The sequence below is a fragment of the Rattus norvegicus genome, chromosome 16, assembly GCF_036323735.1.
Source record: "Rattus norvegicus strain BN/NHsdMcwi chromosome 16, GRCr8, whole genome shotgun sequence".
NCBI classification, from domain to species: domain Eukaryota; kingdom Metazoa; phylum Chordata; class Mammalia; order Rodentia; family Muridae; genus Rattus; species Rattus norvegicus.
The window spans coordinates 34,387,079-34,398,191 of record NC_086034.1 but is presented as its reverse complement, the minus strand read 5'-3'; the positions used below and the strand labels follow the sequence as shown (position 1 = coordinate 34,398,191).

At 43.3% G+C, this 11,113-nt stretch overlaps 1 pseudogene; it reads left to right on the top strand.

Moving 5' to 3' along the window:
- The first annotated feature begins 265 nt into the window (after nucleotides 1-265).
- On the top strand, nucleotides 266-977 carry Ppia-ps13 (peptidylprolyl isomerase A, pseudogene 13; annotated as a pseudogene).
- The last annotated feature ends 10,136 nt before the right edge of the window (nucleotides 978-11,113 follow it).

The window sequence follows — 11,113 nt, the reverse complement described above, 5'->3', positions numbered from 1 at the left end:
GAGAACTGTTTATCCGGTCTGTTTCCTTCAGGGTCCGGCGGTGTCTCTGGCAGGGGTCCTGCCGCTCCTGGGCCCTCCCCCACGGGAGCCCAGAGGCCTTATACAGTTTCCTCTTGGGCCAGGGATGTGGGCAGGGGTGAGCAGTGTTGGTGGTCTCTTCTGCTCTGCAGCCTCAGGAGTGCCCACCTGACCAGGCGGTTGGGTCTCTCTCTCACCGGGTCTGGGAGCAGAGAGCTGCTCACGCCGCTGTCTCTTTTCGCTGCTTGCTGCAGACATGGTCAACTCCACCGTGTTCTTCAACATCACAGCCAATGGCGAGCTCTTGGCCTGTGTCTCCTTCAAGCTGTTTGCAGACAAAGTTCCAAAGACAGCAGAAAACTTTCATGCTCTGAGCACTGGAGAGAAAGGATTTGGCTATAAGGGCTCCTCCTTTCACAGAATTATTCCAGGATTCATGTATCAGGGTGGTGACTTCACACGCCATAATGGCACTGGTGGCAAGTCCATCTACAGAGAGAAATTTGAGGATGAGAACTTCATCCTGAAACATACAGGTCCTAGCATCTTGTCCATGGCAAATGCTGGACCAAACACAAATGGTTCCCAGTTTTTTATCTGCACTGCCAAGACTGAGTGGCTGGGGCAAGCATGTGGTCTTCGGGAAGGTGAAAGAAGGCATGGACATTGTGGAAGCCATGGAGCGTTTTGGGTCCAGGAATGGCAAGACCAGTAAGAAGATCACCATTTCTGACTGTGGACAACCCTAATTTCTTTGACTTGCAGGCATTTTACCCATCAACTTTCTTCTGTAACTCGGGGGAGCACCCCCACCCCATCTGCTCGCAATACCCTGTAATCTCTGCTCTCACTGAACTTCTTTGGGTTCCATATTTTCCTCATTCCCCTTCAAGTCTAGCAGGATTGCAAAGTTAAGTTTACGATTATGAATAAAAACTAAATAAGAACTGAAAAAAAAACTAAGGTGACAGCAGATGCTGGTGAGGATGTGGAGAAAGGGAAACTCCCCAATTGCTGGTGGGATTGTAAGCTGGTACAACCACTCTGGAAATCAGTCTGGAGGTTCCTCAGAAAACTGGAAAAAGAATTACCCGAGGACCCAGTTGTACCACTCCTGGACATGTACCCAAAAGATGCTCCATCACGCAACAAAGACACATGCTCCACTATATTCATAGCAGCCTTATTCATAATAGCCGGGACCTGGAAAGAACCCAGATGTCCCTCAACAGAGGAATGGATACAGAAAATGTGGTACATCTACACAATGGTGTTCTACTTAGCTATTAAACACAGTGATTTCATGAAATTTGCAGGCAAATGTGTGGAACTTGAAAATGTCATCCTGATTGAGGTAACCCAATCACAAAAAAACCACACATGGCATGTACTCACTGATAAGTGGATATTAGCCAAAAAGAAGCTCAGAATACTCACAGACAATGTGAAACTCAGGAAGAAAGAAGATCACACTAAAGCATGGATGCTACAGTCCTACTGAGTGGGGGAAGAGAATAATCTCTGGGAAATAGAGGGAGAGAGGGATTTGGGAGGGAGAGAGGAGGGGGAGGGAAGGGTGGCAGTTCAGATACAGGAGGAGATGGGGGAGAAGAACAGAGTGTCAGGAATTTTAAGTGGTTGTATAGCAGTGGGGGAGGCACTAGAGGTAGCTACTACAAAGTCCCAGATTCCCAGGATGCAAGAGGTTCCCAGGGCCCAACAGGGAGGACTTTAGCCAAAACACCCAACGAAAGGGAGAGAGAACCTGTAGAGACCATATCCAGTGGATCGACCTGGCCCCCAGTTAAGGGATCAGGCCACCCACACACCTCAAAAATATTAATCCAGAATTCCTCCTGTCAAAGGAAATGCCAGGACTAAGAGTGGAGCAGAAACTGAAGGAAAGCCCATCCAGAGACTGGCCTACCGAAGGACCCAGCAGATCTGTTGACACCAAACTCTGACATTATTGCTGATGCCAAGAAGTGCTTACTGACAGGAGCCCAGTATAACTGTCTCCTGAGAGGATCTGCCAGAGCCTGACCAATACAGATATGGATGTACACAGTCAAACATTGGACTGAGCACGGGGACCCCAATGGGGAAGTTAGGGCGAGGACTGAAGAAGCTGAAGGGGTTTGCAACACCGTAGGAAGAACAATATCAACCAACCAGACCCTGCAATGCTCCCAGGGACTAGGCCACCAACCAAAGAGTACACAGAGTATACTCATGTCTCCAGCTGGATATGTAGCAGAGGATGGCCTTATCTGGCATCACTGGGAGGAGAGCCCCTTGGTCCTGTGGAAGCTTGATGACCCAGGATAGGGGAATGATAGGCCACTAAGACAGGAATGGGTGGGCGGGGCGAGTGGGGGAGCACCCTCATAGAGGCAGGGAGATGGAGGGAGGATGGGGGGCTTGTGGAGAAGAATCTGGGAAGGGGACAACACTTGAAATGTAATAAATAAAATAACCAATAAAAAAAACAACAAAAAGCAAATAAAAATTTTGCCGTGACCCTCATAAATATCTCTAGTCCTCCCCCTTATTTTACAAAAGTCTTTGCAAATCAAGGTTGGATCTCCCACTGGCTGAAAAAATGGCTCGGTAGATAAAACATTGGTCATGCAAACAGGGGGACAGAGTTTGGATCCCCAGAACCTATATAAAAGGCAGACAGGTTTAATGGCCATCAGTGTTCACAGCACTACAGAGGCTAAGAAGGATTCCCTAGGACCCTTCCAGGTGCCTCTGGATTTTTTTCTCTTACCCATAATGAAAACCTCCCCATTAACTATGGAGCAACCATTTCAGTAGTTTCTTTATTGTGTCTCTTGCACATACAGCTGGACTCTTGGTATCTTCAAGTCAAGGCATGTGGGGAAGTGTTGCAGCTCTGAAGGAAAAAGCTTCTCCTACAGAAGCTCTGCTCCAGCTGCCAGGAAAGTTTCCCCTACAAAAGTGTTACAGTTCTGCTCAGAAAGGTATTCTGACAGTTGGGAGCCAAGGATACCACAAAGTTACACCTCACAACAAACCTTACACAAGAGATTTATTGGGAGGGAAAAACCCAGTGGGATGGCTGCCACTGCTCAGGAGAGAAGGAGCACAGCACTAGGTAGAATGCAGGGTTTATACAGGATTTCTTGGGGGGACGAGTTCCAGGGTGGTCTGAGATTGGACAAATTATGTGGCCTGGTCTTTGTGGCAAACTCAGGGATTGGTAGGATTTGTGTGTATGTGGCCAGGCCTGGCTACTCTCCAGCCATTAGAAAACTGTTGTTAGGGAAGTGTTGGGGTGGGGTCCAGCCACAGGAGCGCCTCAAGGGGCTTGATCACTTGTATGTCTTGAGGGTTCACAAAGGGAGTCCACAGCTGCCTCTTGGGTTGGTGGGAATAGCCAACGAGTTAAGTGATGTGGAGAAATAAGTCAGTGTAACTGTGTAGTAAGTATTACAAGGACAATCTACAACACATGTGTATTTCTTCTCCCTAAAAACACACAAGCACATACACACACACACACACAAATACGATGCACGTAAAGTTGTACAGAATGTTTTACTAAAGGCCCTGTATTGATGAGAATGCATCCATACCAGAATCCCCTCTGGATCTGGTGCAAGCCCCTCAAGGCACACAAATATCCAGGTCCCACCCCTGAGGAACTCAACTACTGGGATCTACACACAGAACACTCTAACTGCCCACGTGGCCAGAACCAGGCCCCGCCCTAAAGAGTATAAAGCCCAAGCTCTGGACTTGAAATCCCACCAATCTCCACCCTAGAAAGCTCTGCCCCACTACTCCCAAGAAACACTCTATAAACCCTGTCTTCTGCTCAACTCCCTGCTGCTTCTCACTCAAGCAGATGCAGCCATCCCTCCTGGGTTCCTTCCTTTTAATAAATCCTCTTGTGAGGATTGTGTGGTGTGACTTCGTGGCATTCCTTGGCTCTGGACTGCTGGGATACCCTTCCTCTCAGAGCTGTCACACATCAGGGACTTTGTTTAACAATGATAAGAAGTTGCCTCCAAAATAAAGGAGTCACACCTACCAAGTCCTGTGCATTCTACAAGTGTTTACCGAATGCCCGCTATTTCCCAAGCAGGCTCAGTTCCAGGTACTAGAGATAAAGTTTCTGACAAAACAAAATTCCTTCCCTCAAGGAGATAATATTCTAGGGAGACAGACAGACAATAGACAAGAAGATAAATATTTACATTGGATGTGGTAAGAGCTAAGGCAGATAATGATGCTGGATAAAGAGAAGAAGGAAAGTGGGGCCAGTTTCTGTTTTATTTGTGTCCTCCATAGTAGCAATACATACAAACACACCGGAAAGGAGGGTTTTGTGGAAACAGCATGGATCCAGCATGAGCCAGCTGAAGGAGAAGCATCTGGCAAAAGGTGGGTGGAGGTGGGGCAAATATTGTAGGGACTGGGAGGGGGGTGGTCATCTGTGAGGCATGCTCTAGGAAATTTTTAAGTGGAGAAGTCTCTTCAGTAATAAAATATAAGAATGGAAATAAAATGATGTTGGACAAGGATTCTGGTCTTCATTCAGCTGGCCCTAGTGTATCCCTTTTACAGTTCACACCTCTGCCTTTATCTGTTCTGTGTGCAGAAAGTCTTGTGGGAGTCACCCACTCTGCATGTTTATACTGACTTTGGTGAACCACCATGAGGTGCACAGAAGAAGAGAGATGTAGGCCTGCCATCCTAGCCACTCCAAAGGCTGAGGCAGAAACTTCACAAGTTCAAGTGTTACCTGAGCAACTTCACAAGAGCACATCTCGAAAGAGAGCTATACCAGGAAAAGAGAGAGCTCTTGCCTAGCTGTGTGAGGCCCTAAGTTCAATTCCTTCAGCACACAAATATAATAGATGAAGCCTCTTTCCTGTGTTTCACAAATCCCCTGACCCATAAGCCATAACCCATCCATCACTCTAGAAGTTGAGAAAAGCTAATACTGCAGTAGCTTCCCTTGCAGCTCAGACATGGCTTAACAAGACAAGCCTTTCCCCACACTGTGAGAAGGAGGATGATGAATAAGGTATTATGTATTTTCCATTCTTCTGAGGATGGGAGTGACAGCAGTGGGACAGAAGTGGTAGAGGTTCTGTTCCACACTAGCATGTTATATGTGGAGTAGTGGTGTATGTTCTGGGGCTTATACCCAGACTCCAACGTCATTCAGTCCAATGTTCTGACTTCCTATTATCTGTCTGTTTGTCTGTCTGTCTGTCTCTCTCTCTTCTCTCTCTCTCTTCTCTCTCTCTCCTCTCTCCTCTCCTCTCTCTCTTCTCTCTCTCCCTCCCCCTCCCTCTCTCTCCCTCCCTCCCTCCTTCCCTCTCTCTCTCTCCTCCTTTCTCTCTCTCTCTTCTCATATATCCCATATTGACTTTGAACTTGTTGTAGAACAGAGGATCTTGAACTTCTGATCCTCCTGTCTCTATCTCTCATGTTGGGATTACATGCAATGCTGCTCCTTCCATGCCTGGTTTATGTACTGGAACGCACATGCTCAGGACTTAATGCATGTTGTTAGCTCTCTACTGACTGAACATCTCCAAGCCCTGGTTTCAGTACAGTTATGTTATACTCACAGATTCTACAAGTCAAGAATTCAGGCAAAACACAGTAAGAGAAGTGTGCATTTGTTCTATAATACCTGGCCTTTGGGGTGAGATTTCTAAACTGTCAGTGGAGATATCATGAGCATTAGAAAAATCTGGGGGTTTCATTTACATCTTGGACCATAGCAGGATTTTTTAGTTGGATGTGGCAGGATATTTTTAGTCTGTAGTCATATTTTTTCCTTTAAATGACTGTACAGCTGGGGAGAAGCTAGACCTTAGTCATGGTGATGATTCAGGTCTTCTAAGGGCATGAATCCTCAGCTAGAAAGTCATGGAGTATCGCCTCTGCCACATTCTGTTATTCAGAGTAGTCACAGCCTCACTGGATTCAAGAGGTGATGACACCAACTCCATTTCCTGAAGGGAAGTACAGCAAAAAAAAATTGCAGCCAAGTTTTAAAATCACAAGGGTACCTTTTTTAAACCACATGCTTTAGGGCACCCAGTGTCTCTAATAAAGTCTTTGTATGATTAGATCACCCAGACTTTGTTCCTATGCTCTACCCCTTCTGACTGGCACTAACATCAGTCTGTCGATTCTGAAGAGTTATTTCCAAGGCTTACCCACTGACCTCTCCTACCTCCTTGTTCCTTTCATATCTGTTCTCCAACTTGCTCACAGAAAGATCTATGAGTTCAGCTAACCTAAGAAGATCGTTCTCTTCTTGAAACCATTCTTAGGTGTTCCTTGATGTCAGAGACCTACAGTCTCCCTCTTTGTCCTTATCTCATGTTCGCTGGAGCCTGCTCTCTCTCTCTCTTCAGCCTAGTGCTCCAGTATCTCTAGTTTACCATTCAAAGACAACACATAACTCAAATCCTCTCCTCTGCGCCTTGGCTTGAAAGAATTCTGTACAGAAATGTTTCTATTCCCCTTTTACCTTCCAACATCCTGTTATACTGGTTCACCTCTAGAAACCTTTCCTGGTCTGACTTGATCTCCTTCTCACTGTAAAAACCCTGGAAACTACAGTTAGTATATTATAATCATGCATAAGCCTATATGCCTTCAACACTGGGACTCTATGAAGATGAGATAGAGGGATCTGAGATCATGATCCATCTTCAGGCCCGAGTTCATATCAATCCACAGTAAATGAATTTTAGCTAAGTAGGTAAAATAACCAGACAGTATACTCTGTGTCTGATTGAATTTATGCTGGATGGCTCAGGTCCCTAACATGCTGAAATAGTCAAAGTCCAATGATCTTAGTTTTGTTTTGTTTTTAAATTTGAGAGAGACAGAGCTTAATAAATAATACAAGAGACAGATTTAGGAAATAATGGTACCTTCCTTATATAGGAACATCTCTGCAGCGTGCATGAGGCATTCAGAACAGCTCAACGATTTCTACTATATAACAATTTGAAGGGCCAGGCAGATGTCTCAGTTGATAAGATGCTTGCTTTGGAAGCATGAAGACCCAAGTGTAGATATCTAGTTCCATGTTAAAGCTGGACAACATGGCACCAGATCCCAGGGAAGACGGAAACAGCTACCCCCAAAGCTCACTGGCCAGCTTGCCCAGCCAGCTAGTGGGCTCCAGGCTCAATCCTGTCTCACATAACAACAGCAACAATTATGTGAAGAAATGGAGGAACGCACCTGACATTTGCATCTGGCATCCATACACAAACAGATATAAACAGAGAGGGAGAAAGGAAGTGTGTGTGTGTGTGTGTGTGTGTGTGTGTGAGAGAGAGAGAGAGAGAGAGAGACAGAGACAGAGACAGAGACAGAGAGACAGAGAGACAGAGAGACAGAGAGACAGAGAGAGAGATTAGTCTTTCTACTCTCTTCATCCCTGAGATCAGCTCTTGGTTCTGTAGTCCTAGGGCTTTGTGTCTGTTAAAACAACATGTATATTTTCCCTCTCCTCTTGCTTCAAGAGAGGAAAGAATTTCTTAGAGTCCCTGCCAGATCTGAAACCTCCATCTCTCTTCAGTAGGTCAGGTTATATAAGCAGGACACTTTACTAGAACTGTCAAAGGACAACTGCTTTTTCAGATTAGTAGGTCAAAGGATGCAGAAAGCAACAGTGGAGGAATAATAAAAGAAGCCAATGGAACTCACAGCTGGTGCTACTGCATTTCTTAACTATTCATGAAGTTTGCAACTTGATGGTTATCCATCTAAACAGAAACATTTTACAGGGAAGCTCATGTCTTTCAAACTCACCTAGCCACAGATTTATTATTTATGAAGAGTTCTCCACTTAAACGGTCTGTGCTTTGACTAGTAATTGCATCTTGCCATTACTTTGAACGCCTTAAGAATTGCTGGCTTAAGGATCGGTGAGCAAATATAACTATTAAGACATCCTAAGTTCTCCAGAATCTCAGAGGTATAAAACATTTCATCATGATTGTGTCCATTAATGTAAAATGCTTGAAGATGTGCTTCAAACTGTATTTCTTTGAATGTTTATTTTCTATCGAGCTAGAAGCTATATGGGTATAACCCCTATATTACTTTTTACTGCTGCAATATTCTCAGAAGAAACTTAAGGGAGGAAGAATTTATTTTGGCTTGTACTTTGAAGTGACACAATGCATCATGGGAAAGCATAGGCATGGGTATCTCCATGACAAGAACATGTGGCTACTTGTTACTTACCACTGACCAGGAGACAATGAGAGATTGCCATCTGGACCCCATTATAACTCATAAGGCCTGATCCCCAGTGACTCACTTCCTCCAGCTAGGGGCCACTTTCTTAAGATTCCAGGGTCTAATGGCACACACCTGTAAGTCCAGCTCTGAGAATAAGGAATTATAGAACAGTCTAGGATACATAGCAAAAGCCTATCTCAAAACAAAAACAATACAGTGGAGGGAAGTACATGAAACATGAACATTGGCTACATTGAAATATACTGATTCACCAGCTGGAACTCTCTTAAAAGCTGAAATACATTTCCAGTGCTTTCCTATATAACTATTTCATGCCATGGTATATGCTATAGCCTGGACACGTGCCTAATCACACCCTCTGATTGCTTCAACATTCAAATGCACATGGGCAAAAACAGTAATACCACCATGTTATTATTAACTTTTCCTACTAGGCTCGTGTAAAAATCTGTTTTGAGAAATGATATTGGCATAATCAAATTATATTTAGTTTAAATATTCCCTTCTAGTTTGTGTGGATCCCTACTGAAAAACCTCAAACAAATGAAATTTAATTCTGAGCCTTGTCAGTTTACACATTAAGCAGGTTGATACACTGTTATGGTAACATGCTTTCTATTACAAAAGATTGTGATGGCCATAATCACTGTACCATTTTCTGTCTTACCCAGCTGGATGAAATGGTGAAAATTGCATGTTATACAAAGTACTAGAATCAGAACACTGAGGTTTTCATAAAAATATCAGGAAGCTGCCTTCTCTCCTAAAGGCAGTATGAGCTACAGGAATCATTAGTTAAATGTGAACTCTGTGTGTATATGTGTTTGTTCACGTGTGTGTGTGTGTGTGTGTGTGTGTGTGTGTGTGTGTAGGTGTGTGAAAATGAAACAATTGAATCAAATCTCAAGGATGCCATGGGTATTATTAAGGGCTTACCCTTTGGTTAAGTGATGAAAACAAGAATATAGTTATCTTAGCTTCTACTTTCTGACTTTACATAATCACGTTTTTGCAAACAGAGGGCTGTCTTGATTTTTCTCCTCCCCCTTTTAGCATATCTGAACAGCCTAAGGACTTCTCCAAGGCCTATAGGTCTTGGTGAAGAATAGAGGAAGTCAAATATGATATCTTTGGTTTTGTCTCTTTTCCATTTTCCTGTCATCTCTCCTTTATTCCTGATCCCGTTGTTCATATCAACCTTCTATCTTGACTCCCACTTCTCCTGAGACTCACGATCATCCAGCTAGTCGATGAAGCCAATCTTCAAGGAAGCTGGATTTTGATGTCTTATTAAGTAAGGTCAAGGTACTGCCATTGGTAATAGGATTTCAAGTAGATAATGACAGGTGCTTGAACCCTGAGAAGTGTTGAAGAAAAGTTCAAGAAAGAGTTTTAACCCTTAGGATTCCGAAGTCTGCCTATGCTTTAGTTCATCCTCAGATCAAAGGTCAAAGATTTAAAAACATCCCCTTGTTCCTCTTTTGCCCATCACAAATTCTGCCATACCTATCTCAAATTCAGTACCCCTCCTCAGTCTATCATGCCTGTCAATAGAACATTTTTAATAGCTATAAATAACTTAGAACACAGTTTCCAGAAAATGGAAGATGGTAAATCAAAGAGCTCATTTTACAGTGACAGAAATAACATTTTAAATCAGATCAGATTGAAGCACTGACAACATTTAATACAATGTTTCTAAGCAACAGGGTAGAAGAATCAAAGAGTTTCAACAGAGCTGACATTAACAGAATATAAAAAAGAATCCCAAAATAACCTCTTCCCCCCTTTATAGGAAACTCATTCTGCAAGGAAAAACAAACTCTTTCACAAAATGTGGTTTATTAAACTTCTTTTCAAACATTCCACGTATGGTCTTAGCATGAAAGGACCATACCAGCAACCCAGGTTCAATAAAAAAGCCAGCCTGGAATACATAGAGCGGCAGCACTACAGAGTAATGATGGCTTGGAATACCAATCCATAGCTCCTGCCCTTCTGCACCCCTTGGTTATCCACATTACTTATTAATCAATAGGAAGTTCTCAATATTCCATTATATATTCTTTGGACCCATGTGGGTGGGGGGGTTTCATTTTCCTCTTCTAGTAATATCCTACCTTTGCAAATTAGAAAGGTGGTTTTTTTCCAAGAGAGAAATGACTGTCGATAATAAGCTTCAACGAGTGCTTAATAAAGTCTGGTCCAGAAGGGAATGTTATCTTTTCACACCACCTTAATACCATGGACCAAAAACGCTTTAATACTTACAGATCAATTTTCCCCACTATTGTGTCTTTGAAATGACAGCTTAAGAATCGGTGAACAGCCTTATTACTTTAACCAGAAAATGAGGACAGCCTGTGTGGATATGCCTTTCAGAGTCACTACAGTCTGTAGAGGATGCTGGTGGCATACAAATGGAAATTCTGGGCTCTGTTTTATACTGCAAACATGCATGCCGATGCACAATGGACTCGAGGAGGAAAAGGAGATCCTGGTGCTGGCATTGGTTCATTCATAATTTAGTGCTGGACATCCTCCTTCTCCATCGCTGCTTGGAGTGAGCATAGAACACCAAAGGGGGGAAGCAGGGCATTTCACGAGAGAAAAAGAATTTGCATGGAATACAGATGTGTTTCAAATAGGTATACATATGAGAAGCATACTTTTTTAAATTTCTTTTTATTCTATGTTAGATAGATAGATAGATAGATAGATAGATAGATAGATAGATAGCATCTGTATAAAACAGCACAAAGTCCTTGCAATCTAAATACCTGAAATTAAGCTGCCAATAATTTCTTCCATTTTC